This window comes from Stegostoma tigrinum, chromosome 8, assembly GCF_030684315.1.
Source record: "Stegostoma tigrinum isolate sSteTig4 chromosome 8, sSteTig4.hap1, whole genome shotgun sequence".
NCBI classification, from domain to species: domain Eukaryota; kingdom Metazoa; phylum Chordata; class Chondrichthyes; order Orectolobiformes; family Stegostomatidae; genus Stegostoma; species Stegostoma tigrinum.
Genome location: NC_081361.1, coordinates 20252338 through 20257788, shown reverse-complemented (window position 1 = coordinate 20257788; position 5451 = coordinate 20252338). Strand labels below are relative to the sequence as shown.

The 5451-nt window shown below is 40.3% G+C and overlaps 1 non-coding gene across 1 annotated transcript; it reads left to right on the top strand.

Moving 5' to 3' along the window:
• Positions 1-2684: 2684 nt before the first annotated feature.
• trnae-uuc (transfer RNA glutamic acid (anticodon UUC)) lies at positions 2685-2759 on the top strand. The gene has a single exon. It is a non-coding gene; the product is annotated as a tRNA-Glu (tRNA).
• The last annotated feature ends 2692 nt before the right edge of the window (positions 2760-5451 follow it).

The following is a 5451-nucleotide window of genomic DNA, read 5'->3' as shown; positions in this document are numbered from 1 at the left end:
CAAATTCTACCTGCCAAAGAGATGTGTCAAAACATATCTGAACTGTTTCATTAAAATAACTGCAATTGTTTGAAAAATGCTTCACTGCCCTTCACTGTCTGTATTACTTGCTTATTTGTCAGATTCCATGTCAGCTGTTTGCAATCTTGACTCTATTCTGTCAAGAGTAATTTGTTTTATTCTCTTGACTAGGAGCACAAAGGCAACATTTGAAGATCTTTCAAATCTCATCTCCGAAGATGGCAACATAATGACAAGTAGCCAGCGTGAAAAACAGGTAAGCGTTTGCATTTGGCACTGTGCATCGATATTCAGGGCATTATAGGTATTTTCAAGCAAAATATCTACAATGAATTACATTGGTGTCTGAATGCATCCAAATACTGTGAATCAATAATGCAACAAGGGATACATGTATTACATATGGATGGTCTAACTTGGCTCAAGTCTTCCAAAATCGTTCTGTCATGATGCAACCTTCATAGATTATCTTTCTCAGTGTTCGTTATCTTGGAAGTTTGAACACTTGCACAATGATATTAAAAGCAGGATATATGTCAGTTTTCTTTTCTTTTGATTTGCACACTTGGAGGGCCTCGTAATTAATAAAAGCCAAGGCAAAACACGAATAGCTTTAATTGGTTCTCGTTAGTGTTTTTGTTCAATTAGCATGTCTTCCTTTTATTGTTCTCTGCGGTAATAAATATTTACTGCATTGGAAGTGAGAGATAATCACATTGCTTTGTTTGTTGAGCATTTCAGACATCAACTATTTAGTTTCAACTAGCTTGGACCACCACTGACATTTCAAACTAACTTCAAAAACCTTCTCAAAAAGCATATTGTTTTACCAGGTTTCGAGACATTCCTCCTCACTCTGTTTGTCATGCTGTTTGCCCAGTCATTTTGTTCCTGAATTTTACAAAGTAACAAAATAATTTGTTAGTTATAAACATTTTGGTGTCACTTGACCAAACTAGTGTGTCCAGGACAGTAAGGAGGCAAGATGCAAGTTTTCTGTTGAATCATTCTTAGATTAAATCAAAGCAGTTTGAAGGTGGTACTTGAAGAGGACGAAATGCAGCATTCATGTTGGGTTGTTAACAGTTTGACAGACACTCCGTTTTTCATACTGCTGAAAGTTCTAGTTGCGGTTGACGATGTTTTTGCATTGCTGTCCATCTGCTGGCTCCATAATTTCTGCGGTGCTGCTGTCACACCTTGTTTATTATGTTTGCTATTGGTGCACAGTGCAGAATTCCAAATTACTTTTCATATCTGGCTTGAATCTAAAAGTAGATTTGTTTTTAATAATCAAAAACGTGTGTTGTGCAGGATGATTGCTTTTGTGGTGTCAATTTCTATAAATATACATGGGAAAATCTGAGTTCAAGATTGGACAGTTGTTTAACTTCCATAATGCTGTCTCCCAGATTGTACAGTGAATATCGATGCATGGTTCGTTAATCTTTAAGCATGTTACACAGATGTTCTCTGGCAATATGGCTTGCTAAGCTTTACTTTATATGGGTGTGCCATTCGCAAGGCCACCATATCAACACTTACTGTCGATCCTTAATTGACACTGAGTGCAGTGATAAGATACCACCTTGATATACCATAGCGTATTTTCTGAAAATACTTCCCCAAATGTGACTGTCTGGTGAATTTCACCTGAGTGAGCCAGCAATCATCATTTTCACTGTTGTGTTTTTAAATCTCAGAAAATATAATTTGAAACCTCATTTTAAATGCAGTTTGAAGCAGCAACTTCACCATGTCCAACAATTTGATTTGCACACTTGGATGGGAATCTGAAATAGTTGCCAAGTGATTGTTTTATGGGTTAAACATTGATACTAGTTTTGTGATAAACTATTGTGCGTGGGATAAATTGTAATATCACTTCCAAATATCATTGCCTGGCTATCACCTCTTGAGTTCGAATTGGCCAAATGTTGACATAAGGCTTTAGCGTTGTAAAATGTTTTTACAATAAAGGCTTGAGTTTTGAAATCTCTTCTGTTATCTCATTTGATATTATGGGAGATATAGATTAGATGCAGTGAATGAATAGCTGGTTTTCTATGTACATTTTCAGGATGGAGCTTCAAAATTTGCCGCCCTCAACAGCACCTTGAAAGAGAACAAAATACTGACACACAAAACACTGAAAGTAACAAAGAAGAAGGTAATCATCCCTTTATGTTTAATATTGGAATGAAACGTTCTCAAGTTGAAGCAGTTAATCTTGAAGCTTTACAAGTAAATCTGATTTATCTTTCCATAATGGTGTATCTTTGTTATAACTATGCTGTAAAGCAGTTCTCCGGGTAACTAAAGGGAAGTTATCAGCATTGCTGCTACTTAAGCCATTGAACATGTTTGGTTATATGTTTGAAGCTATAACCATGCTGCTTGTTGCATATCTATCAGTGTGTTGGGTTGTGGGTAGAATATTTCTACATTGAACGGAAGTAAATCTGCGAGGCCAGGCAGGTATGCACAAACATTTCCCATGGTCTGATGGATAAATACAACAGTCAATACAGTGTGGAGCTGAAGGAACTCAGCAGGTCAGGCAGCATGAGAGGAGCAAGAAAATCAACGTGTCAGGTCAGGACCACACTGTATTGACTCTGACTCCAACATTTGCAGTTCTTGCTGTCTTTGAGAGATGGTTAGCATCACTGGTGGTCCAGTGGTTAGGATTCGGCGCTTTCACCGCTGCGGCCTGGGTTCGATTCCCGGTCAGTGCAGCACATTTTGGGGTGGCTCAGTGGCTCAGTGGTTAGCATTGCGGCCTCACAGTGCCGGGGACCCAGGTTCGATTCCAACCTCGGGTGACTGTCTGTGTGGAGTTTGCATATTCTCCCCGTGTGTGCATGGTTTTCCTCCCATGTGCTCTGGTTTCCTCCCACAGTCCAAAGATGTGCAGGCTAGGTGGGTTGGCCATGCTGAATTGCTGGTTGTGTTCAGGGGTGTGTGAGCTGTAGGGGATGGTTCTGGGTGGGATGTTTCAAGTGGCGGTGTGAAATTGGTGAGCCGAAGGGCCTGTTTCTACACTGTGGGTAATGGAATTTAATCTCAATACAACATCTTGGCTGAAGCATTGAAATATGCAGATGCTCACAAAGGCAGAGATTCAGGTACTCATCTGGTGTTCCCTTTTTGTGTAGCGAAGGAAGAACTAAACCCGGGTTACACAATAACTCGGTTAGCCATCATGAATGAGGCAACATGACGAGAATTTTTGCAGCACTGCCCCTTGTGTCTGCGCTGGTCATAAAGCACCCACCTATTCTGATCCCATTTTGTAGAACTTAGCCCATCGCCTGCTAGGTATTCTTCATCAACATGTTCTGAACACATGATGACACTTGTCTGGCAGAGGTGGAACTCAAACTCAGATTTCTGGCTCAGCGGTAGGGACGCTACCACTGAACCACAAGACCCCTTTATAGAGCTCTGATGAAGGGTCACCAGACCCAAAACATTAACACAGTTTTCTTCTTCACAAATGCTCCCAGAGCAGCTGAGCTTTTCCAGCAACTTTGTTTTTCTACCCCTTCAAAGAATTTGCATTTATTGGCGTTTTTGTCAAGCCATTCAGCCAAGCTTATGACTCCATTCTGAAGGAGGTTGGACTGAACTGGGATCCCCTGCCTCAACGGTAGGTATCATTCCTACAAAATTCCACAACCCCTACCCCCACCCAGGAGTTTTGATGGCAATGGCGTTTCAAGAGTTCATCAAAATTGTTCTTCAGTGTCTCAAGGGTTCCTGCCTGGACCACCCTTTTAGGCAGTGCGTTCCAGAAACCCACCACTTCTGGGTGAAAAGTTTTTGAACAAATCCCCTCAAAATAGCCTGCTTGTTGTATTAAAACTGTAAGCCCTGATATTGATAGACAGGGAATAAAGTTTTTCCTAATGCTTAGCCAAATCCCTCAGAACTCTTTGAACCTCAACCAGGTTCCTCCTCAGTGTCTTTGTTGCAGTGAAGATTGTCCCAGCTTATTTAGCCCCTTTCTATAACTGAAATGTTCCCGCCCGAGCTGTATTAGTCAATTGGAATCAAAATTAGCTTTTGGCAGGAAGTAAGCGTGACTTTTGAAGAACATTTCTGCAACTTGAAGCTTTCATTCGGCAGTGTAGCACAGGGTAGAGTGATAGTTCTTGCTGTGTGTACTTTAATGCTCCAGACACAAAAGATACAAGTATGAACATCAGGCTCACAGATGACACAAGAATGGGAGGTGTGGTAAATAGCAAAATGCTTTAGTCTCTAGGCACACCGTGTTCTAACTGTGGCTCAACTAATTTTATTTACGTCCGCTCTTATATTCAGGCAAGTATCCAATATGGTGCTTTTACCACCTTATCCACAGGTCCTCCTGCCTTCAAGAATATGCTTATGCGCACAGCAAGGTCCTCGTGATTCTCTGTACATTCTAAAACTTCCATTTAACATGTCTTGTCCTGACTTATTTGTCCTCCCAAAACGCTTCGCCTGACACTTTTCAGGATTGAATTCTATTTGCCTCTTTTCAGGCCTTCTAACCAGCCCATGTGTGTAATCCTGGAGACTAAGGCTTTTTGCTGTTTACCACATCGCCAATTCTTGTGGCACCTGTGAACCCGCTGTTCACACTTGTAGCTTTTGTGCCTTGAAAATTCATGTACACACAACAAGAACCATCACTTTATGCTGTGGTATGCTGCTGGATGAATGCTTCAAGTTTCAAAAATGCTCTTCAAAAATCACACATACTTCCAGTCGCAAAGTCAGTTTTGGTTCCAGTTTGCCAATTCCGGTGTATCTCCTAGGCTTTTAGCTCCTTAAGCAGTCTGAGACCATTAAATTATTTCTTGGGGTCAGAAAGGTGTCCTATGAAAAGACATTGAGTAGAATTATATTCTTGAGTTTTGAAAAATAAGGGTTAACCTTACTGAGTCAAACGTTTGGAAATCTGGTGCGATAAATTGTTTCCATCTTCAGGCAAAATCACACAGTACTTAGAAAATTTCCAATCTCCAAATGATGAAGTTACATAAACATTGAGTTTGGTTGACAGTTAACAGATCAGGGATCAAAACTCCGAACTTGCCTGTCGTTTATAGATCTAACTTTGTATTCCACTGTGTAACTGTGTCAAAAATTGTGTCCGAAATTTTGATTCTAATTAGATTTAGTTGCATGATAAATGGTATAAATAAGGCATGGAGTAGTATGTTTGGGAAATATGACAGTGCGTTCACAATGGATGAAATAAATTCACCTCACTTTTCCAGGGTGTAGTTCAGGGAATTGTACCATTCCTGGGAACTTTCTTCACGGACTTAACAAAATTGGATTCGGCTTTCCCCAATTATCGTTTCGTAAGTCTGTTTTACAAGATTTGGATTCCTTATTTGCTGATGAGCACTATTGTTACAGTTTCATTGCAAG